Source organism: Vulpes vulpes, chromosome 2 (assembly GCF_048418805.1).
Source record: "Vulpes vulpes isolate BD-2025 chromosome 2, VulVul3, whole genome shotgun sequence".
NCBI classification, from domain to species: Eukaryota; Metazoa; Chordata; class Mammalia; order Carnivora; family Canidae; genus Vulpes; species Vulpes vulpes.
The window spans coordinates 8,279,353-8,303,567 of NC_132781.1; the positions used below are offsets into that span (position 1 = coordinate 8,279,353).

Sequence of the window (24,215 nt, forward strand, 5' to 3'; positions counted from 1 at the left end):
GCCAACTCCTGAGGATAGTGGCTCCTCCCCCTCCCTTCCTGGGGGTCAGGGGCTGGAGCAGTGGGGGGAAGGTTCTGCAACTCTCAGAGTTTCCCTTAAAGCGACAGTTGCCTCCCCTGTGACTTATTTCCCAGATACGCTTGAAACTTCTTTTCATTAGTGACTCCGTTGACCAACCGACCCGTGACAAAGCTGAGACTTTATTCAAACTAGCTGTCCACATTCCGTGAAACCAAAGACTCGCGGTGGTTTTTGTGCCTTGAGTCAGAGGCAAGGAGGTTTTTACTTTGCAGGGTCCATCCTGTCTCCCTGCACGCCTCCCCTCCTCACTGCAGGCTGGTCTCTGGGCTATTATTTAAGTGTTTCTGGGTCATAGAGAACCGGTCCCTGTTCCTCCCCACTCGCCCACCCATCGACTCTTGGCACCTAACACTCCATCCCCAGTTGGAGGGATTTCCAGGCTTATGGCCCAGTAATGAGGAGCTCAGAGATAACTCCATACAGGCTTCGGAGTGGTCCCTCTTTGACCGAGCACTGCCCAATGCCCCTCTCTCCCCTTTCTTGAGCTCCAGGAGCCAGAACCTTCCCGGAGGTGACTTACAGAACCTCTTAGCCCACGGAGACCCTCTCCATTCTGGTGGGTCTCATTGCTAGTCTTGTACAGATATTTGCAAAGAAACACTGACCCAAGGAAGCTTCGAGGCAGGCACCGGGCAGAGAAGGCCCAGAGTACCCTTCCTCCTTCCCCCACCCTCCTTCCTGGGACATTTATTTGAATACCACCACCAGGGAGAGGGCCACTTTGGGGTATTTATTTGTTTAAGCATGGGTGGTTCCTACAGAGGAGGGTGTCGGGTTTCAAGGTTGGAGGACCAATACAAACAGAGAATGGGTGGTCTGGAAAAAGAAGTGGGCAAGGGGCAGGGGGTGAGAGAACCCATTGGCCCTTTCAAGTTTGTAGGTGGAAATGCTGAATGAAGCGTGACCTTCTACGTGACCCAGTTATCTCTAAGAGCAATTTGCCAGGGTGGGGGGACTGTGTGTTCAGACTCTGGGAGACCCTTTCCTTCCGTAGATTGTTGAAGAGTATTTGGAAGTGGTCAGGCAATTATTTACATTCGCCAGGTCACTGTCAAAAACAAAACAAAATCAAAGACAAGATGAAGGAAAATCCCAAGGGGAGGTGACGTCGCAGCTCTCTGGTCCCCAGTATTCTGAAATCCAGCAGCAAGGAGCAATGGCAACCTAGCATGTGGCCTACTGTTCCAAAGTTCTCGACGACAGAATTGGAAGTTTGTAATGTCAGGCTCACCGTTAGTCCTCACGGTGGGATGCTGAAGAACTGGAGGGCTTGCCAGGAGGGAGCACACCAGGGGAGGTTTTGGGGCCGTGGCGTTGTCCAGTTAATGTGACTGTTAAATATAGGAGAGGCAGGAAGACAGTAGTGAGTGGCCACCATCTCCATGTCCTACCAGGGGAAAGACGAGGTACCTGGAGCAATGTGGAATGAGGTCAAACGCCAGAAATCCTCTCCTAATCCTGAGAGTGACAGCTCCAGAGAGCCCCTGGCATCACTTGTTTAAGAGTTGGACGGAGAGGACGGCTCTTTACCAAATCCTAAGGACTGTTTCCTCTGGATAAAAAAAAAAAAAAAAAAAAAAAAAAGACTCTCACTAGATGAATAGCTGCACCAATCGGAGACCTTGTTAAAAATTAATGATGTGAGTACTCAGGTGTTTAGGGATGAAGGGTCCGGATGTCTGCAACTTACTCTGACGTGCATTTAAAAAGCGAGATGGGTTGATGGATAGATCCGTGCATAGGTACGTGATGAAGCGAAACAGAGCAAAATCTTGACAATCTAAGTGGTGGGTGCGTGGGCCCAACATTTCTATACATTTGAACATTTTCAAATAAAATATTGGAACAAAGTACCAGTCCCTGGGCCACCCACGGCGATTTTTTGCTTCAGTGAGATGGTGATGAGATCTAGGGATTTTTTTAAGCATTGCAGGGGATTCTGATGAAGAGCCAAGTCTGGTCAGGCATCTGTGGGATAGATTGCTCTTCCTCCAATTGTGTGTGCACAGGAATCCCCTCGAGATCCTGTCGAAGCAGAGTCCGATCCAGCAGGTCTGGGGTGGGACCCGAGAGTCTGCATTTCTCACAAGCTCCCAGGTGAGGCTGATGTTGCCGGTGCACGGACCCCACCTTGGGTGGAAGAAAGAAGTGAGAGGACTCTCTATGCTGCTTCCCATCCTCCACGTGGACTTCACAGAGGAATCATCCGGGGAGCCTCAAAATCAATGCATGAGGGTTTCACCCCCAGAGATTCTGGTTTAAGAGATCTAAAAGCTCCTCAGATGATTCTAAGGTGCAACCGCTGACTTAATGTCATGAGATGAATCCATGAATATTCAATTTTAGCAAATGGATTTTTTGCACCCTAAGACACTGAGGACCCTCATCACCAGGTGCACAGAGGCTCATCCCACAGCAATGGAAGACTCCAGGTCACCCCCGCCCTGGGATTCTTCTTAATTCCCCTCACGATGAGAACTGTTAGTGGCTGGCATTTATTGAGTGTCAGATGCTTTACATGGTTAGCTTCCATCATCCATGTACCACGGTGAGGCAGGCATTATTACTCATTAAATGTGGGGACATTGCGCTTGATTTGAGTTGAGTGGCTGGCCCAAGGTGACCCAGCCAATAAGTCAACGTGTTGGAAAACTATAGCCTGTGGTGCAAATCTGGCCAGTTGCCTGTTTTTATAAATAAAATCTCTCTCTCTCTCTCTCTAAGATCCGATTTTAAAGCAATCTCTACACCCAACATGGGGCTTGAACTCCCTGCCCTGAGATCAAGAGTCGCACGCTCCACCGACAGAGCCAGTTGGGCGCCCCTATAAATGGTTTTACCGGAACGCAGCCATGCCCGTTCATTTACGTATTGTGTCAGTTTTCATGCTACAGTGACAGAGTTAAGCATTTACAACAGAGACCCCTCCACCCCCACCCCACCCCATAGCCCCAGAGCCAAAAATATTTCCTATCTGGCCTTTTTACAGTAGAAGTTGGCCGACTCTTGATGGATGGGTGAGTTAGCCAACCGGAGCCAGGGTGCAATCCTTGGCCGTGCTTTCGAGCAAGAGTAGCCCATGGAGGGTGAACCTGAACTCATGATCACTGCAGCTCGGGTTTCTGCTCAGACTTTCCACTTCGGTCCCGTGGCCTGCGTTTCGCTCCAAGGGTTCCTTGCTTCCTCTCAACATATTTTGATGCCAAAATTTCTGATCTGTTTTCTTAAGAGCAGGAGGTCTTGATCCCCAAGCCGGGGCCATCACACAGCTCTCTGCGGACCTGGGGTGAGGGAGGCCAGCTGCTGGCCACCTTCCACTCCCACACTGTGGGGGGCCTACGTGGAAAAGCTCTGAGCCCCGCTGCTCCTGGGAGGTGGCAGCAGCAAGAGGCTTCCGTCCCATCCCATCAACCGTCCACCGTCCACCGGGAAGCCCTACCCAGAGGTCAGGAGGGAGGAGGTAGAGGAGGAAATGCCAATCAGTCCATCAAAGCCCCACCCTCCTGCGGCTTCTAGCCCGGTGAGGGAGCCCCCCCCCCCAGTACCCTTGGCCCACCCCCAGGGGCCGAGGGCAGGGCAAACAGGGGAAGTGCATTTGGTAATGATTCTAGATTTCCTGTTTGGTTTCTGTCCAGGGGGCTTTGGGATATGCTAACTTGTATTATGTGTGTACACATGCACATTATGTTCCTCTTCTCTCAGGGTTTTTTCTTTTTTTTCTCTTTGCTACTTTTTTCCTCTAGGGCTTGTTTGCATTTTTTTTTTCTTTTTATTATTGTTAAATGGTGTGAGGCACTGCAATGGGCCAGTCCTCAGCCTCCTTTGGAGGGAAATTTGTGGAAAAGGAGAGGGGAGAGGTCAGGAGAGGCCAGGATAACCTGCCTGGATTCCTGGGGATTTGGCTTGGGTGCCATATAGATCCTGTGCCCCTTGGGCACACATGGTAGTAAAGAATTCATTTCGGTAAACATTTATTTAGTGCTTCCTGTGTGCATGGGATACGAAGATGCTGCAGACAGCCCAGTTTTGTCTTGTAAGAGGTCAAAGGCAAGGGGGGCTGGAGAGAGAAAGAGAGAGAGAGACAGAGACAAAGACTGACTTTAAAGTAGTATAATAAATGTAGTAAGTAGCGGAAACAGGCAGGGGTGGAGATTGGGGTTGGGGGCAGGTGGGCATGTCAGGACCGTTTTGCTCAGCTTTCTCTTCCTAGCAGGACTGTGCCCTAGTCTTGAAGATAGTGAGGCACCGTTTCTCACCAAACAACCCACAAAGAAGTAATAAGACCAGGCATCACCAGCCAGCTCCTTGCAGCGGGGCTGTATCCCTGTGTCTCCAAGTAAGGCCGACAGGCTCAGTGGTCACCATTTGCTCCCTGGGATGTCAGCCTCTGCCCCTGCAGGGCTGGGGGGCTGGGGGGCTGGGAGCCTGGGGCTCCTGGGAGGAGGAGCCTGCACTTCCTTGGGGGCACAGAGGTGACCTGCCTCCTTTTCATTAAGTGAGGACTTTGATCCCTCCAACAGGGAGGAAAAGAGAGGGCTCCTTTTCAACACCTTCCAATATCCTCCCCCCTTGCTGTGCCTGGCCCCACTGTCACCTCACCTTGAAGGAGACAGGATGTGTTTCCAGCTGGGCCCTTTCTCTTCACGATTTAGACTGGGAGCCAGTGAAGTTTATTATACTGATGTGGCCGATGCCAGGTGGCTCAGGTTGTCCCTGAAAGCAGCAGGTGCAGGGGGGGCAGAGACATTGCCTCCCAAAACCCCTCCCTGGGCCACAGTACCTGTGTCACTCAGCCACATCTCTGGGTTTCTGAGCTGGCAGGGAGAGGGGATCATGACCCCATTGTCATCTCCCTTCCTTCCCTTCTGTCCCTTTTCACCTGTTGGTCTACATGCTAAATGGTTAAAAAAATAAAATAAAAATAAAAAGTAAATTAAAAAAAAAAAAATCCCGGGCAGGATGTTATGATACGTGAGTGTTTTCGATTGTGTGGGAACTCGCCACCTGAAGTCGTTTCAGAGCTGGAGAAGCCTGAGCCTGAGCAGGTCCGGGAACTCTGAGCCGAGGGAGGGCAGGAAAATACATAGAAGGGCAACTCGGAATGCCCATCCCATCCCATCCCATCGGGCTGGAGCCCACTGGGAGCCTTTGCAAACCAGCCCCCACAGCACATCCATAGACAACTGGCTCTGGGGTCTCCTGGGGATGCGCAGTGGGGCCAGTGGGGCTGTACTCTGCTTCCGTTTCCCGCTAGAAAGAGCTCAGCAAAGCTGGTGCAAGAATCTTCTAGAAGTTCGGGGGTTTCCCCGGAAATGAGAGGATCGCAGAACCACGCGGATTTCCTGGTGCTTTCCCATCTGTCAACTCAGACTATCTGAATGTGCCTTCCACACAGAGTCCCAGTCCCTAACTAACCCTAACCTTGTAGAGCAGAACGTCACTTTTGGTCATTTTGCCAAGTGAGGATTCATTTTTTTAAAAAATTGTATTTATTTATTCATGAGAGACACAGATAGAGAGAGGCAGACACAGGCAGAGGGAGAAGCAGGCTCCATGCCAGGAGCCTGACGTGGGACTCAATCCCGGGTCTCCAGGATCAGGCCCTGGGCTGAAGGCGGTGCTAAAGCACGGAGTCACCTGGGCCGCCCCCCCCCCCCCCCACAAGTGAGGATTCTTGCTGAAATGTGAATAATTACCTCCCAATTTACCTCTTTGGAAACTTCATATGTACACACATGTGTGTATATATGTGCATATATATACACGCACACCTTTTGTGTACATCTATGATGTATAAAGAATTTTACAGAGGAGTGAAGCCCCCTATATACAGTAATAACTGGACCCCCAAGAAGCACAGGCTGGGCCAGGAAGGGTGACTAACTTGTCCCAATTAGCTGGGGAATGTCCCTATTTTAAAACTGGAAGTCCGGGGCACCTGGGTGACTCAGTGGGTTAAGCATCTGCCTTCAGCTCAGGTCAGGGTGCTGAGATAGAGCCCCACGTTGGGCTCCCTGCTCCGCAGAGAGTCTGCTTCTCCCTCTCCCTCTGCCTGCCGCTCTCCCTGCTTATGCTTGCTCTCTCTCTCTCTCTGTCAAGTAAATAAATAAAATCTTTAATAAATAGCTAAATAAAACTGGCAGTCTTACATCCTGAGATGATGCTGTACGTTAGATGGGTTTGTACGGAGGAGGAACCTGAGACAGACGCGTGGAGCTGACCTTTGCCCAAGGCCACATGCAAAATCAGGGGCTGGGGCCAGGCTTACACTTAGGCCTAATTCTACAATGAATATGTTTTTTTTTTATAGGGACAACTCAGGCCTTGCAACTATAAACAGGGAAACTGTTGAAGATCCAGGATGTAGGGCAGTGGCTCTGGGGGTTGGAAATTTGGAAATGATGAGCTTTCAAAAGGGAGAGCAAAGCCAGGAAGAGGAGGAGGAGGAGGATCGAGAGGGTCAAGGATCTCCAGCCTGGGGGTGTGAGGAGGATCAAGGACTTGTCTGGGGTCCAGTTAACCCTCTAGATGGAAGGCTGCCCTCATGGACGCCCTCTTGTCCAGCCCCTGAGCCCACTAAGGTGGCAGCAGAGGAGGCGGGATTGGAGAAGGGAGAATTTGCTGAGAGCCTCTGCCTCCCTCTCCTCCTCCACCCCCAGTCCCCTCCCAGCCCTTCCCCTTCTGCTCCCCGAGGGGCTTCCAAAACAGGTTCTCCTTGCCTGTTGGCCAGCTCCAGGAGGGGCGTGAGGAGTGGGGGCGGTGGGGAGGCAGAGCAGAGGGATGGAGAGCTAATTACTGTTTTTTCTTTTCAGTCCCTGTAGCTCTGCCAAAAGAGGATCCCCATTCTGGAGGGACCCTAATCCTCTGCTGGTGCCTGGAGGTGTCCCAGGCAGCTTTCCACCTCGCTCATTATCATGGGCCTGCTTCCAGAACACGTCCACTCCTGGTTTCTACGACTCCGCCTTGCACACCTGTACCTCCCGTCCAGGGGAAGGACGGCTGGCTCTCGGGGGCTCAGCCAGAGGGGAGCTGACTGGAGACCGGGCCAGGCTGGCCCACCTACACGCCAGTAAGAGCAGGGGACCCCGTGGGAGTTTCCTAGTTTGAACAGATTGGGATGGAAGAGGCCTGGGGTGTGAACCTCCTGGAGAACAGAGGTCCCCGGGATAAGCAATAGTTCTAGAGAATTCGAATGCCAGCAGGAGTAGGCCTGGGGAAAATTTCCCGGGGCTGCTGCATCCCCCTTCTGGGGGAAAAAGCATAGCTTTTGCCCTGCAGCTGGGTACAGTTCCCCGGCACCCCCTGTCCCAGCCCATCTGCCCCCATCCCGTTCCCATTGAAATAATCACAGGGTAGGCCCGGCCTGGCAGCGTCGTCATGACAACTGCTCTAATTTCTTTTAATCCCAGTGTTCCTTCCTAAAGGGACCTCCTCCAGCCCCCGCTCCCCCCTGCAACGTGTTTTAATTGTAATAACTCCTGGGTTTTCGGGAGGTAATGACCGTGTGTGGGGAGCCGCGTTGGCCTGGCTCCATCCCTAGAGCTGCCCGCCCAGCGGCGCCAGGCAGCCCTCCGCCGCCCAGCGGGGGTCCTGGAGGAGCCCAGGGCAGGCTGGGCAGGGTCTGCCAAGGGGGGCTGCGGCCTCGGTGCTAATGAACACAGGCCGCGGGTCGGGGAGCCTCGGCCCTGCGGGGTTGTGTCCCGAGGACATTTTATGGCCCGCCGCCCCTCATCCCCCCCTGCATGCTCTCCCCCACCCCTGCGCACACCTTGCAGGGGATCCACGGGCCATTACTCTGCTCCAGGCCCCAGCCACGCTGCTGCTGCTGCTGCCGCTGGGATGAACTCAAATCACCCCAGGGAGGGGGGAGGCTTGTTAGGAAGGCGTTTCCAAGTATCGGGGAGGCCCAGGATCCTGCATTTCTCACCATGTCCCCAAGGCCTTGCATTTCTCACCACCTCCCCGGGGGGTGGGAGGTGGGGTAGGAGGGGGCACGCCCAGGCTGCCTCGCCCCAGACCCCAGTTGCAATAGGAAGCATCTGGAGCCACCCTGTCCAACAGATGGAGATGGAGATGCCCCGTATTTACACTATATTGACCTGGCGTTCACCCGCATGAGCCCGTTGAGCAGTCGCGCATGGCCAGCCCCACGGAAGAAGGCAACCGTCCAGTGGATCGCGCATGTGCATCCGTTTCGATGTAAATAGCCGCACGGAGGCCGGTGGTTACCCCTTGGGAGTGCCCAGAAGTTCTAATGCTCAGCGCAGGTACGACCTCGCTTCAGCTGTCTCTGCAAAGGCCACAACCGGATGCAGCCACCTGGCCAGTGTGCAGCCTGCGACCGCCGCCCGGGCCCTGGCGGCCCCCCTCCCCTGCACCGAGGACACCCCGCTCCAGGCCACGCTCCCCTCCAGTCTCGCTGAGAAGGGACCGCAGAGAAGCGGGCGGAAGGTCTGATGGCCTGGCTTGGAAGCCAGACCTGAAGTCTGATCAAAGCCTGCAGGGCCCTGCCGCTCGCCCGCTCTTCTGGGAAGCGGGTTATTTCCAAAGCCGTGCTGAGGCGTCCCAGCCACCGGCCACCGGTCACCGTGGGCCCTCGGACTCTGCTTGTGACGCTCTTTCACTGCTAATAACCTAAGGGACAGTTGTGGGGTTGAGGCAATAATGCGGCAGGAGCACTTGGCCCACTTCGGCTTCCACCAGAGCCTTCCCATTCGCACGCTGAAATATTAGATGTTCAGTTGGGAGTCCAAGAGCAAAATATTTCTGAAATTGTGTGTGTGTGTTTTTCTTCTAATTTAATGTGCCAGACAAGCCTCCCTGTAATTAAAACCAGAAACAAGGACCAGACTTAGACAGAGATTTGAAGGCTGTAAAATTCTAGGACAGGTTTATGTAAAGCAATTAAAAAGGGAGTTAAAAATTGTTAAAAAATTAAACACTAATTACTTTTTTTTCTCCTCTCATTTCTGCTGAGCTGTGTTGGCCGTGGAGCTCGAAGAACGATATAAAAAGGAGAAAGTTTTGCCTCGTTGCTGTAAATCATGTTCAACAAATGCTTCTCTGCATTTTGCAGCAGAACCCATCTGCTGTCAATTAGCCTAAATCATGCCTTTTCAATTAAACGGGCTTAGGGAAGTCTGGTAGCGAAACGGGTGTGTGTGCATGCGTGCATGTGTGTATGTGTGTGTGCACGTGTGTGTGAGTGTGTGTGGAGGGGGCCGGGGCGGTGGTTGCGGAGGGTGGGAGAAAGGTGAAGTCTGTGAGGTGGAAATATCCTTTAAAAGGTGTGATCCTATTTTAGCGTTTTCCATATAAAGTGGGGTATTATATGCTGTGCTGTGGGGAGCAGTGAAGGCTGGAAACTCCGTGAAGGAGGTGAGCCTTGAGCACCGGGAGTAGATGAATTCTGGTGAGCTCCAGGGCAAGCGGCCGAGCTGCTGGTGCTCCCTGGTCCCCATGGGGCAGGGGACTTGGGGCCACTGTGTTAGGGGCGCCTAAGAGGGGCAGAAGCAACAGCTTCAAGCAGAGGCCCTTGCAGCTCAGAGACTGAGGGTCCTTGGAGGGACAGCCCTAAAGGGACACTGTAGGGCTACTAAAGTGGAGGAGCCGGCGACCTGCAGAAACACACTGGGGCACACACCAGTGAGCAAGGAGGGAGGGGAAGGGGCCATTGTTTTTCAAAATAAAGTGGGCTTCCCATCCCAGTAGATGGTCTGGACTCAGTCCTGGAAGGCCCCATCTCTAGGGCCTTCATGGGGGTCGCTACCCCACTCTGTTCCTTCTGGAGTCCCCAGGCCATGTGGCTCTGTGTCCAGTGTCCTGGGGAGGGGGGAGGTCAAGTTGGGTTGTGGCTCCCCCAGAATTTAGGAGCAGCTGGGCAGGAGTGTGTGTGTCTTGGCACGTGGGACCCCTCCGTGTGCTCATGTACCCCCTCCCCACCCCCGCTCCAGGTTGCCAGCCCATGATGGTCCCAAACCCTCCCAGCCCCTGGCTCCTTCCCAGCTCCAGAGCCGTCAGGTGAGGCTGTCCCTGAGACGAGGTGACCGACATTCGGGTGGTAGTTTGTGGCACTTGCCTTCGAATTCCTGTGGCCTCGTCTGCCTTGATGAAGAAATACATTTGCCTTGACTCAACGTGGATGGGGAAATTTGCATTCTCTCCTCCCATCCGCCCAGAGAGGGAGGGAGGGAGGGGGTGCGGGAGGTGAAGTGTGTGGTCTGCTGATGATGAGTGTTTATTTTTAGTTACCCAGCCTCCTCCGGCTGGTCTCAGCCCCCACCGAGGGACCGCCCCGAGCCATCAGCAACCTGCCCAGGGAAACCTGCGACTCATTCAGGGTTTAGAGGGGGGATTTGGTAAAGGCAGGTCTGGTGATGGGAGCTGGGTCTTTGAGACGCAGGTTGGTGTAGACATTGACCATAGTACGGAGCGCTTACAGGGTTCAAGCACCGGCCTAAACGTTTTACCCCAAATCCCTCATTTCTTCCCCACAGTCAGGCTCCGGGGATAGACCGCCCACAGCTCTGTTTTTCGTTTAAGAGGACGCTACGCCACAGAGAAGTTAAGACATTGGCCCAAAGCCACACAGCTTCTAAGTGCAGAGCCAGGGTTCGACCGCCCCCTGCGCGCTCCTGGCCCTGACGCTCCGCGGCCTCTTAGAATCAGGGTGCAGGGTGGCTTCTGAGACTTTCCACCACGTCTGCTGCTGTGCCCCCCCCCCGGAGGGGGCGGGTGGCAGTGACCGGAGGTGGTCTTGGGGATGATGGATGGAGTTCTGACTTTGGAGTTAGGAACACCTAGATTTGCATCCTAGCTGGGCCACCTGCTGCTCCTGTAACCGCCACCAAATCACTTATTGCCTTGGCCCGCCCGTGAAATGGGGCACAGCCTGACCTCCCGGGAACGGTGAGGTTTCACCAGCGTTGAGTGTGCCCGGCATGGAGAAGACACTCCGTAAACAGTGGGCTCTTTGCCTTCCTTCCTGGTGGCCTGATTCCATGAAGCTTGACCTGGTTTCTTTCTGGCTCTTGGCCTGTGATTTCCTGTAGGATACGGTTTCAGGTCTCTTTCCAAGTGATTCACTCTAAACAAGCCCCGGGTGGGACACCGTCCACGGAGCAGCAGCCCCACACCCCTCCACTGGTAATCTGACCACGGAGAGCTTTCCTTTCCCCAGGAAAGGCCACCTCCAGACCCCAGGGGCTCTGCCCTTTGTGGCAGCTGGAAGGAAAAGGTGAGGCCACGTCACCCTCTGTTCTCTGTCCACAGCTTCTCCGGGCCTGGCATCCCACTGGCTGGGCCGAGGAGGGAAGGGCCGCCTGGCCTCGCTCCAGAGCAGCCCAGCAGGCCCAGCCATGCAGGCTGCCCTCGTCCTGAGCCCCTTTAATCCGATAGCTGAGTGCAGTGATCCGTGCCTAGGGCTTCCAGGAGCCTCCCTGAGCCAGGCACCAGTGTTCCCAGCCACCTCCGAGGGTGGCGGAGAGGTTGCTGCCTGGCTCCACGGAGCTGGCAGCATGTGGGAGAAAGAACCAGGGGCCAGAGGCTTCACTTGGAGGCACAGAGGTGCCTGGTCCCCCGGGAGGGCCTCTCTGGGTCACGGGAAGGAGGGCGGGAGCTGACGGTGGGAAGGACGGATGAGCCTGGGGTGCCCACTCTGCAGGTGCTGTGCTGCTTCCTTCCATGTCACGGGCTCACCATCATCATCCTCCCCCCAAGCGTGGCACATGGCGTTCCTGGGGTGGAGCTGGAAGGCCTGCATCGTTGAGCTTTGCCCCAGCTCTTGGCCGCCCACTTCCTGTCCTCCTCTTCCCTGATGTCAGGACAATTTGAAAGGCGACCTCTTGAGCAGGGGCGCTGGTGTCGCAAGAACCGGGCTGTGACCTCAGTGCTGTCACTTGGGCTGGTTGACCTTAGGCGAGTTTCCTGGCCTCTGTGAGCCTCCGTTAACGGAGGACAGGTCATGCTTTTCAGCATGGCTCAGATGCTCTGCAATCGTGCCTCCAAAGGCCCCAGCACAGCGCCTGGCACAGCACGAGCAGGGTTCTATGTCCTCTCTCCTCCCCCAAAGTCGCCGTGTGCTTTGCACACCCAGGTGCTCCCCAGGTCCATGTCCGACCTTCCTCTGTCAGACCCCGCTCCATGGGACGCTGTCAGAGCCTGGTGGCCAAGCTGTGTCTGCCTCTCCTTTGGGAGGAGCCAGGCGGGGCCAACGTGCTCCTGGGCCTGTAGTCAGTCACAGGATGGGGTTGAAACCATACTCAGAGCTGCTTGTCCCACACTCCTGGTGGCCAGCTGGGAGGAGGCCCTCTTTGGTGTGTGCAGACACGGTCTCTGGGCACGGCCAGGCCTCACCGTGACTATGGGGAGAGGCTCGGCGTCTGGAATAACACCACCGGCCTTGAGGTTTATGCAGCGTCTCCTCATCTGGGAAGGTAGCCAAGCCAAATCGGCATCTCGCTCTCCAGGGGCCTGGAGAGCCAAACTGGTGGTTTCTCCGCGGGTCCCCATGCCCTCGCTCCCTGGAGGCACCAGTCCCGAGGAGCCCATTGCTGAGGTTCTTCCTTCCAGCCAGCACACCGCCGTCAGGAGGACAGCTGTCATCAGAGCCCTCCCTGCTGCCTCAGCTTCCTGGTTCTAGGGAAACCCTGATGCTATAACCCTGGGGAAAGGGCAGACCGGCTACCGACGCAGGGGCGGGGGCCCTGGAGACCCTGGTAATAATCCCGAGAGACCACACCTACTGGCATGGGCTTGAGTGTCTGCCCACTTGGGCTGGCCCACGCGGAGCCAGCAGAGAGGCCTGATAGGAAACAGAATTTGATCCGGGTGTTGCGATTCCACTCCAGCATCACCTCCTCCAGGGAGCCTTCCCTGGGTTACATGTGCTTAAATTCCCCCCCCGCCCCGGGTTATATAGTTGGCCCTATGCTGCCCCCATCATATGAACCCATTTGAATCGGAATTGTTCCCTGGTCCGTTTCACCCCCTAGGCCGTGAGCTCCTTGAAGGCACAGACTGTATCCTAGTGGATACAGGTGCCCACCAGTCCTTGGCTGTCAGGGAGAGCTAAATAAAATGCCTGCTGAATGGACTCATGGGAGGGGGAGCGAGGAGGTCATCACATCACGGTGGACATGACAAAGGTTTTAAAGATGAGCCGGGTACCCCAAATGGGCTCAAGGGCTCACCTCCTTGCAGGCGGTCTTGGGTTTGGCCACATGGGTCTCAGGTGTCTGGGAGACCTACCTGTGTGGGGATCATGAAGTGGGCAGAGGGCACAGCAGTCACGAGAAGCTGCTAGCTGCCCTGACACGAGATGCTGATGGAGGGTTGGATGCCGCGTGGCAGGGCAAACACCCTGTTTCTTTTCTTTTTCTTTCTTTTTTTTTTTTTAAGATTTATTTATTCATGAGAGACACACACAGAGAGGGAGAGACACAGGTAGAGGGAGAAGCAAGCTCCCTGCGGGATCACGAACTGAACCTAAGGCAGATGCTCAACCACTGAGCCACCCAGGTGCCCGACACCCCGTGTCTAAAGCGGGGAGAGAATGGGGCTTCGTCTGGCCCAAAAGCCGCTCTGCCCAGTAGCTCAGGAGCCCAGCAAGGCCGTGGCGGGGAGGAGTGAAGGCTGGGTGCTGTGGTCTCACCTTCCAGCACAGCTAGCATGAGTCAGGCTCCTGGGCTCCTTTAAAGGGGAAAAATGAGAAGCATAGTTCAAGTTACCAGGTCTTAGACACACAAACACTATTTTGGAGTCAAGCGCTTGGGTAATTTGAGGCCCTCTGCCAGCAGGCCTGGGTCTCTGGGGTTTTTTGTAGCCCGGAGTGGAGGATTTGAGCTGGTGACTCTCTTGGGAGGCTCAGACCGCAGCGTGGGAGAGCCACCGGCAGCCGTCACAGAAGGGCTGTCCTTGGGTCGGAGGCCCTGGGCTAGCACAGGCCTTGCCCCTGGATCACTGCGTGGTTTTGGGGGTAGTCCCCTAACCACCAGAGTACTTGGAGTACTCGGCCTCACGTAGGTTCCATGCTCCGCATGACAGCTACATCAGATGACACGTGCTCACACGTATCTTCAAAAAAAACCACTAAAAATGTCAGGTGCCATTGTTAATGGTTTCGAGAGGCAGTTTGCAGGGCTCATGTGAGCCCAGCCCTGATCCCCACCTGCACCCCATCCCCAACCCTCAATTACCTTTAGCTGGGCTCTCTGGAACTTTCTCGAAATCAAGAAGTGGGTTTTGCCTTATTTGTTTTGGCTTTTTTTTTTTATATATATATATATATATGATAGTCACAGAGAGAGAGAGAGAGAGAGGCAGAGACACAGGCAGAGGGAGAAGCAGGCTCCATGCACCGGGAGCCCGACGTGGGATTCGATCCCGGGTCTCCAGGATCGCGCCCTGGGCCAAAGGCAGGCGTTAAACCGCTGCGCCACCCAGGGATCCCTGTTTTGGCTTCTGACAAAGACGAAAGCCTCATGAGAGGCGGAGAGCCTCCTGACAGCCAGGCCAATGCCCGGGATGCCAGGCCTGGATACCACCTCCGGGAAATCGGGGCTCTTGCGACTGGGGACACCACCTGTGATTTCTCTGCGGAAAGTAGGTGGACGTGAGTTTGGCAAGCTTGCTGCGCCATCAACCCTTTCGGCTCCTCCTGGAAAAGGCCTGGCCCGTGCCCCTAGGGAAGCAATGGTCCCTTTGAGCTAAGCCAAATCTGTGGTGAAACTGTTCCTGGGTCGTCCTGCCCTGTTCCTGCCCAGTTGTCGTGAAACACCACTGAAGCCAATGGTACTATCTCCCCAGGGCGTCTGACTTAGCCCAAGCCCTTCGCTTTAGAGTATTGGCAACTATTTATGAAGAAATAGCATTTTATACATTCAACTTGAGTGGGCCCTACACGCCAACATAGAAAAGTTGATGAGTAAATTGGTGCAAAATGTGCAAAGAACAATAGGCTTATGCTTCATCTCAAGGATGGAGAACCATGAACTTAGACACAAAATGTAATGTAGCAGAAGGATTACAAGGCGAGACTCAAATGCACAGATGTTTTCGGGTCTCAGCAACCCCTAAGCTGCTTATTTTTGGAGGCCCCACCCCTCATCTTATCGAAAGTCCTAACATATCCCTACACCCCGCATTAAACATAGTTTTATGGTGGGGGAGAAGAATGGGACGACTTTTATTTATTTATTTATTTTTTGCGATTTCAGAATAAAGGTCTATTCTCGTGGTTTAAACTTGATTATGTTCATCAATAACTATTTGAGAATTGAGTTAAATTACCATTGGCCAGTTAGCAAGGTTATTTTGAGGATACTTAGCTAAACATTTGGTGAAAATAGGTTTTGTAGTCCTCTATATTCTGGAGCCAATATTTTTTTCTCTGTTTGTAGGGTCTGAATGTTTGGTCATGGGCGCATGAAAAGCCTGTGGGCTTAAGTCCCTGTGCCTGTATCTCCCAGAAAAAGGAAAGTCTTGCTGAAGTCGAAGGCCTGAGTTTGATTCCTGGCTTTGTAGAAATGAAGTGTTACTCACTCCGTGATCCGTCTCAGCCTCCCTGACTCCATCTGTAAATGGGACTGATTTTCTCCTGCCGTGAGGATTAACAGAATAAGTGAAAGCACACAGCCCAGTGTCTGACTCCTACATAGGGAGGAGGTTTTTACCCTATGTTAATAAAAGAGGGGGGAGGGCACCTGGCTGGCTGGCTCGGTCAGAAGAGCATTCTACTCTTGACCTCAGGCTTGTGAGCCTGGGTATAGAGATGGGCATGGAGATGACTTAAATAAATTTTAAAAAGAACAAACCTATAAACAAAAGGCATATGATTAAAAAAAAATAATTTGGACAATTTCCTCCCATTTTCTAGTAAGATCCTGAAAAAAAAAATATATATATATATATATATATTTTATTTTTTATTTATTTTTTCTCTTTTTTAAATTGGAGTTCAATTTGCCAACATATAGCATAACACCCAGTGCTCATCCCATCAAGTGCCCCCCTCAGTGCCCATCACCCAGTCACCCCCACCCTCCTCCCCTTCCACCACCCCTTGTTCGTTTCCCAGAGTTAGGAGTCTCTCATGTTCTGTCTCCCTTTCTGATATTTCCCACTCATTTTTTTCTCCTTTCCCCTTTATTCCCTTTCACTAAAAATATATATTTTTTAATCTGCGTGTGTGTCTACACACACACACTGTAATTATCAGATTTCATTCATTAAGAATTCAGAATAGATTTCACCATGTTTTAGGTTCGCTTCTAGATTTTCTATGATAAACAGTGTAGCCCACGGAGTTAATGACAGAAATAGTATTTGGTGGAGGGAGGGAGCGTTTGGGTCTACTTGAGGGAACAAGCTCCTCTAGCCCTTAGAAACATCTACTTGGAAACAATTAGTGTGTTAATTAGGGAGGATTCTTATCAGATCTCACAGAACCTCTCCTTGGCCACACCCTCTCAGGTGAGGTATGAGGTACTTCGCCATTGGAAGTCATACAAGCATCCGTCTTTGGCAGCTTTTGGTACCCGGGGGTTTTCATTAATTCAGATCAGCCTTCCTCCCTGAGTTTGACCTTGGGAGCCATGTGGAGGTGGACCTTCACTGGCCATGTCATAAGAGTCCCCAGGAGGCCTTCCCTAAACACATGATGAACACGCACGTGACATGAGTCACACCTGAAAGACTCCAGGTAGTTTACTCAACATGATATTTGGCAGCCACATTTCTTGTCTTTCTAATTGGAAGGGCAGAAAGGAGGGCTGATGGATGGGAGGCTGTAAGGTGGAAAACATGTGGGCATTTCGGAGGAGGTACTAACGGCTACGTGGCACCATTTCGATCGGGTCGGTTTCTGTTGCAAGGCCGTGTGCCTTGGCTGTCTCAGTGTATTCTTGATGGTGTGGGATTCAGGACCGAAATTCCACTGGGATTCTGTTAATAATACACCATGTGGCTTCAGATAAGAAACTATGACCATGGACTGGTTAGAGCTTATAACATACTGAATTCAATAGGGATGATATATTGGGGGGTAAATTAGATGCTCTCAAAAGCAAGCTCGGGACGAATGAGGTTGCAGTTGACTTTATCATCTGGTTAGAAGAGTAAAATGTGAGCTGGATAACCGTTTCGTTCAGCAGATCCCCAGATAGTTAAACAACCATACCCATAAAGTATCAAAGGCTCGTTTCAAACATAGTTGTGCTTTAGGCTTCCGTTGGCCTCTGAACTTGTATCAGTGACCTGAACAAAGATCAAGAAATTCCAAAGATGACCGTAGGCTAGAAGCGAAGCCCAGATGATGGATGCCAGCATTAGCATCCCTGATAATCTCCGTAGACCCAAATGCTCAGCCAAACCCAACAAGATGGAAGACTTTCAACTACTGCTGTTCGATTTCATGTGGTTTCAAATTCAGAAGCACAAGAAGTAGATTAGAGAGCCCTCCGTTGGCAGCAGTTCACATGAAAGAGATCTGGGGGTTTTAGTTGACCACAAGCCTAATATGATCCAACAGTGTGACTATTGCTAAAAAATGCTGAAATCTTTGGTAGGCAGCTTTAATGGACATATGGCGTCCAGATCCAGAGAGGTGATGCTACAGGGTCTCCTGGACTGGGCCAGGCCACGTCCGGAGGAGTATGTTTAATCCCGGGCATCACATGTGAAGAGAGACAGTGACCGTTGGAGGCACGCAGCGGAGTTATAGCTGAAGATATCAAAGTGGATTAACCGATACGGGAGAGAGCCCTAGATGCTCTCCGTCCCCATGTTCTCTTCTGGGGCACGCTGGAAGTCAACATTTACTGGCCACCCCCCTCCTGCCGTAGTTAATTTGGGCCTATGGCCAACTCGTTTCTGGATTATAGAATATGGAATATGGTGAGCTGTGATGCGGTCCTTTGGCACCACTCCGTGGAACGATGCTACTGCTGTGCCCGCTCTTTCCCTTACTGGTCCTAAGAGTGTGATGAAACAAGATCAAAGGAGCTGGGTGCCCCAAATCCGCTGAAATCCCACGTGGAAGGCTCCCTCTCAAACACACCCGTTTGGTCTGTGACAAGAATGAAACATAAACGTTTCCAGGGTTAAGCCGCTGAGATCCGGGGAGTGTTTTGTTACAGCAGCTCGCACGAGTTGCCCTGATTACGCTACTACAGCTGTGGGAAAGGAAACCCAAGGGAGACGTGATGGTTTTGTACTGACAATGTGGGTAGCGGCGTAATCTCTTCGGATACTGCCTTGTTCTCCCAACCACAGGGCGCTTAAAAACATGAGAAGGTGATTTTATCCTCCCGGAAATATTCCTGGGAAATGACCCGTGTGTGACCCTCCCTCCCCATGACAGATTCTTTCTAATCCTATTCCCCCCACGTGCCAGTTATGTGGCCTCCAGCAATCTGTGCCTCCGTTTCTTAATCCATAAAATGGGCACAACACAGTGCCATCTCACTGGGGTTGTCAAGAAGGTTGAGTGTGTTGTTTGAAATGGTAGCTACTGCGATCTCTCAAAGTATGTGATCCTATAAAAGGCCTGAAAACACAGGTCAGACCTGGAGATTTTTAAAGCAAAAGAAGGAAGCGGAATTACAGATGCTTTAGCTCGGGCAAGTCGTCCGAAGGAGCTCCAGTTTGAAACTCTCTCTGCAGGGACCCGTAGGTCGTGATCCCTGGGTTCTGGGATCGAGTCCCACGTCGGGCTCCCTGCATGGAGCCTGCTTCTCCCTCTGCCTGTGTGTCTCTGCCTGTCTCTCTCTGTGTCTAAATAAACAAAATCTTAAAAAAAAAAAAATAAGGTTGTGTTAATCCTACTACACTCAATAGTCTCTACCTGTTTTTTTTTTTTTTTTTTTTTTTTTAAACAAAAAACATAACCTTGTTTCAGGGGCTGTCCTCAAGAAACTCCTCACTCAGGTCTTTAGAAAGTTAGGCAGAGACAGGTTTCAGTTTTTTTCCATGGGTGATGGAGTGAAGGCCTGGCTGGTCCTTCAGTGCCCTGGATAGGGCAGAGAGGTGACTGCAGGGGTTCCTGCAGGAGAGGGGTGGTGGTGGGGAACCAGGGCCCGGATGCTCAAGCTCAGTGGGGGGAGCCCCTGTTCTGGGGTAGGGCGGAGGCCCCGCTGGTGGGGGAAGCAGCATCTGAGAGCATCAGCCACCCCTGAACCCAGTGCTGTGCCCCTGAATGATGGAGGCCACTATTTGGAACACAGGGACCCCCTCCTCCCCTCTGTTCCATGAGCCACATGAGCCCTGGGGTTTGGAGAGAATGTCTGTGTGAAGGCTGCTAGCAGCCAAGGGTGGGGATTATCCACCTCTGGGATGGATCAGTGTGCAAGAGCCTCATGCCACCCCTGCCGTTGGCCCCCATGACCCTGCCTGTGTGTCCTTGGAAAAACCACCTCACCTCTGTAAGATGGGGCTCACAGTACCGCTCTGTCATCTGCAAGAGGAGGTGAAGTTGAGTAAGACCATGGATACGGAAGACTTGCCAACTCGCCCGTCAGTGACAGAGGGCTCCTCCCCAGGCAGGTGTCTGTCCTCCTGTTCCAGCTGCAAGGAGCTTCCTAACCTCCTCTGGGGACTTGAGATGTTTTCCCAGGCAAGGGGCACCCGGGAACTGGCAGTGAGCAGAGGCCACGGATGCAGGTGACGCTGGGGTCGGGCAGGAGCGCTGGGGGAACCAGCCATCCTCCAGGCTGTCTCTTCTCAGGGAATATTTCCAGGACAGGAGCCCTCACGGGGGCTGCCGCCTTGGGACCAGGTCCCAGCCCTGTTTTGCCAACACCGTGCTGCACTGCACCTCTTGGGCCTTCTCAGCCCTCACCTGAAAGGGGGCTGCGCCCATGCACCTCTCAACCTGCAGGGTGGGAGGGCCGTGGCGGTGGTGGTGGTGGTGGTGGTGGTGGTGGTGGTGGTGGGCGGGAGGGGTTGCTGTGAGGAGGGGGAGAGCCCAGGCGCCTGAGCATCTCACGTCATAATTCAGGACTGCCTACAGCCCAGGGAGCTGTTCCGCGCTCTGCAGAGGCAGATAATGAAGCATTCTTCCAAAATCAGAGAATGCGCCTTTTCTTGCCTCCCCCCCGCACCTTGCTCAATAAAATAATTAAACAGGGATTTCTGGAGGCCTGACACCTCACTGCCCTCCCGGTTTCTGGCAGTTTCCGCGGGGAGGGAGGGGGGAGGGCCGAGCTTCAGTGGGAAGGGGCCCGCTGGTGACAAAGAAAGCAGGCCTACCAGAAGGGTGTGGGGTGTCAGAGCGCGCAGGGGAGGGGCCCGCCGATTTCTCACCACCCCAGATGACATATGACTTAGCATGTCCCCAGGTCTCCAGGGTTGCAGCCTGCTGTGTACTTTCAACATGTGTTTGGTATTATCAGTGTTTTTATAATAATAACTGTGGTCTTGAAAGGGACTAAAATTAATTAAAATGCAGCACTCTGCCACATTCTACATTATTATCATAGGAATGCTTGCCTGGAAAGGACCTCCCTCCGGCGGCGGCGGGGGGGGGGGGGGGGGGGGGGGGGGCGGTCATCCTGCCCAATCCTCTCCCTCCAGCCGGGTCTGCACCCCACTTGGCCCTACCGGCCAGCCTGGAAGACCGCCAGTGCGGGAGAGACTGCCATCTTAAAGGTTAGGCTCTCTCTCTGAAGGAAACCTTTTCTTGGTATTTTAACTACAGTAAAGTAAGACAGTGCAAGCGTTCAGACCTGGCGCTTTGCAATCGCAGGATTAGACGGCAGGATGCCCGCTGGTTGTGTCCATCAACCGCTGCGGCCAGCTCTCCGCCGAAGGCACCTGCCTGAGATGGTCCTGTGGTTCCCGGGTGCCCACTGGGATCACTGCATAGAAGGAAATAGTTGAGGAAGAAAATTCAGGAAATCTGGGGGTGGGCTCCCCACCGACCCAAGCTGGGGATTTGCTTTTTTTTTCCTAAGATTTTATTTATTTGTTCATGAGATACAGAGAGAGAGAGAGAGAGAGAGAGAGAGAGAGGCAGAGATGCAGGCAGAGGGAGAAGCAGGCTCCACGCAGGGAGCCCGATGCGGGACTCGATCCCGGGATTCCAGGATCACGCCCTGGGCCTAAGGCAGATGCTCAACTGCTGAGCCACCCAGGCGCCCCTTTCTAACGCGTTCCCCGGTAAAGGTGGAACTGCTGGGCTGGGAAGCACAGCTGGACAAGCCCTGCTCCGAGGCGGACTTCCTCCCGGACCCTGGCACTACCGACCCGGGGGGCCACCGTCCTGGGTAGCAGAGGCCGGCCTGCGCTCTGCAGGATGTTTGGCCTCGACCCGTCAGATGCCGTTAGCACTCCCCCTCACCTGTAGGAACCAACCGTGTCCCCAGACGTGGCCAAATGTTCCCAGGGGCACAAAATCTCCTCTCTTTGGAGATTCCCACCGATTTCAAGGAAAGGCTCTCTGCCAAGACCCAGGGGTCCCGGAGGAGGGAGGCACTGTTCGTTGTTCCAGAAAATCCTGCCCTGCGACCCCACCTCCAGGGAAGCAGCTCTAATCCAGGGAGAAGTGACATGCGAGTGTGTCACCGTCACTCATGAGGAGGGGAACAGATGAGTGGCTATGAATAACATCCTGAGGTCTGCGAGTGATTCACTTTCGAAAACAAATTAGAGCAGGTACTGACACAGCAACACGGCTCGCAGCCTCTCGGATTCCAGCATGGTTTTCCAAGTGGCCACAGTTGGCCACTGCTCCAGGCCTGTCTCACTTAGGGCGCAGCCCAGATGGCGGGGGCAGCTTTGGGTAACATGCCCCGAGTAGTGTTGCAATGACAAGTTACTGCCATGTTCCACGGTTTCATCACATTTGGGTTTGTCCAGGGGACCACGCTGCACCCAGGGCAGGGCGGCCAGCACCCAGTGCTACAGAGAAGGGAATTCTGGGCCCCTTGGTGGTGCTGGAGATGCCACGAGCCTCGCTGGCTCACGGCCTGTGGCTCTCCCGTCACCTGGCTGCTGTGCCCCAGCCACGATCGCCGCTCTCGGCCACCGAGGCGCTTCTTCCTCTCCGCACCACCTGGAACCCTCTCCCTGGTCCTCGGGGCACCGCTGACTCCCTCTCCTCCTTCCAACTCCGCTCCAATGTCACCTGCTCAGAGAAGGTGGGGGCACTTGACATCTAGCTGACGTTGTCCTCTTTGGCCAAAGCAGCTGTGCTCATCATATGGCCCTCACCTCTTTCCGGAGCAGCTGTTCGTCTCTGTGCTTTGTGGACCGGGTGCTCCGGAGATGCTGAGATGGAGCCAGGGTTTCCTGGGGAGTGACACCCATAAAAGCAAAAGGTGGGGAGAGCAGGCTTGGGCAGGAGGGGCCCTGAGAATGTGAAGACCTGAAAAGTCTCACGAGGAGCCTCCGGAGCAGAGACTGCCCGGTTGGAGAAATCCCCCGTGGGTGGAAATGGCTTGGCTCTTGGCCCGCCGCCTTGGTGAGGCATGGGCCAGGGGCTTCCCCAAGAAGAGCGTGACCTCAGCTGGAAGCCGGAGGGGACCTTGGAGATAGTGGTTCCTTCCCCTTCGGGGAGGGGGGCCGCGAGCCAGTCGAGCTCCTCGGCCAAGGCAACGCGCCCTTTCTTGAAGGGGAATCCGAGCGGCGCGTCTCCGTGCCCGCCCTGCCTGGCCAGAATGTACGTTCTCCAAGAGCAGGGATCTTGTAGACCTTTCCTTATTTTTTTAAAAAATATTTTATTTATTTATTCATGAGAGAGAGAAAGAGAGAGAGAGAGAGAGGCAAAGACACAGGCAGAGGGAGGAGCAGGCTCCATGCAGGGAGCCCCATGCGAGACTCGATCCCAGGACCCCAGGATTAGGCCCTGAGCCGAAGGCAGGTGCTCAACCGCGGAGCCACCCAGGGATCCCCTCGTAGATCTTTCTTGTGGCTGCTCCCCACGCCCCAGAACAGAGCCTGGTGCCTGACAAGTGCTCCCACGGGACTGGGGAAAGACGGATGCGCAGGTCTGGGGTGGGCCGAGAACTAGCGCTCCAAGGTATGTCGGGCTCTTTCTCACCCTTGCAAGGCTTCTAAGGTCTAGAAAAGCCTAAAACAACTTTCCTGATGTTGGGGCGTCCCGCCGCTTGCCTCTTGTAGGGTGGCCTCTTGCAGGGCGGGGTGACATCTCCTGAGCCTGCGTTGGAAGTCAGGGGTGAGGAGGGGCAGGGAACAGCAGCCCAGGGATCTCAGGGGAGAAGGAAAACAGAACTATGGGGTGGCCCAGAGGCACATACCAGGGGGCCCTGGGTGCCTGTCAAACCGGAACGGTTATCTGGTCTGGCAGGGGCTGGCACCTTGGGTGGCCAAACAAACCTGAGATACCGTGTTCCCGAGACTGTGGGGTGCAGGGTGGGGGTGGGGGGTGGAGATTGTCCTTTTCTTGTTCAGCTTTTCTCCTTCCTCCATATTTTCCTCTGCTCGTGGATGGGGTTGGGATGGACTTGTCACCAGCGTTGCTGTCCTTGGCGGGAGGCGGTGGGTGGGGACACCTCGAAGCTCAAAGTCCAGGTCCCAATGTGCAGCACCTTACACGAATGTGGTGCAGCGTGACACACAGGAATCTTCCTGGGTGGCAGAGGTGCCCGTGGGGCAGGTTCTCTGGGGCCTTGGGGTAGGGAGCAGAGGGTAGAAACTCGATTCAGGGTGAGGAGGGGTGACGAGGGGCGCCGGGGTCTGTCCTGGAGAGATGCCTGGCTCGGGGAACAGATGCGAGCCTCTGTTTACACAGTCAGAACTGCAAGAACTAGGGGCGCCCGGGTGGCTCAGGGGTTGAGCGTCTGCCTTCAGCTCAGGGCGTGACCCTGGAGTCCTGGGATCAAGTCCCGCATCGGGCTCCCTGCATGGAGCCTGCTTCTCCCTCTGCCTGTCTCTGCCTCTCTCACTCTCTGTGTGTCTCTCATGAATAAATAAATAAAATCTTAAAAAAAAAAAAAAAGAAAGGAAATGCAAGGACTACAACTTGACTCTCTTACAACTGCATTTTACCAGGACGTGTCAGCACCACCACTGCCCCGTTTTCCATGGGGCGGCATCGACTTCAGGGCATGGAGGCGTTCACAGAGCATGGTGGCATGAGGGGCGCTCGGCAACAGGCTGTGTCTGCGTCATTGTCCACA

The 24,215-nt window shown here is 53.9% G+C and overlaps 1 long non-coding RNA gene across 6 annotated transcripts in view; it reads left to right on the forward strand.

The window, feature by feature from the left end:
* The window catches only part of LOC112920754 (uncharacterized), a 178,248-nt gene extending 169,213 nt beyond the window's left edge, over positions 1-9,035 (forward strand). For all 6 annotated transcript variants that reach the window (XR_011999539.1, XR_011999540.1, XR_003235126.2 and 3 more), the window contains one exon: positions 6,894-9,035. This is a non-coding gene — a long non-coding RNA (uncharacterized lncRNA). The remainder of the gene's footprint in view (positions 1-6,893) is intronic.
* The last annotated feature ends 15,180 nt before the right edge of the window (positions 9,036-24,215 follow it).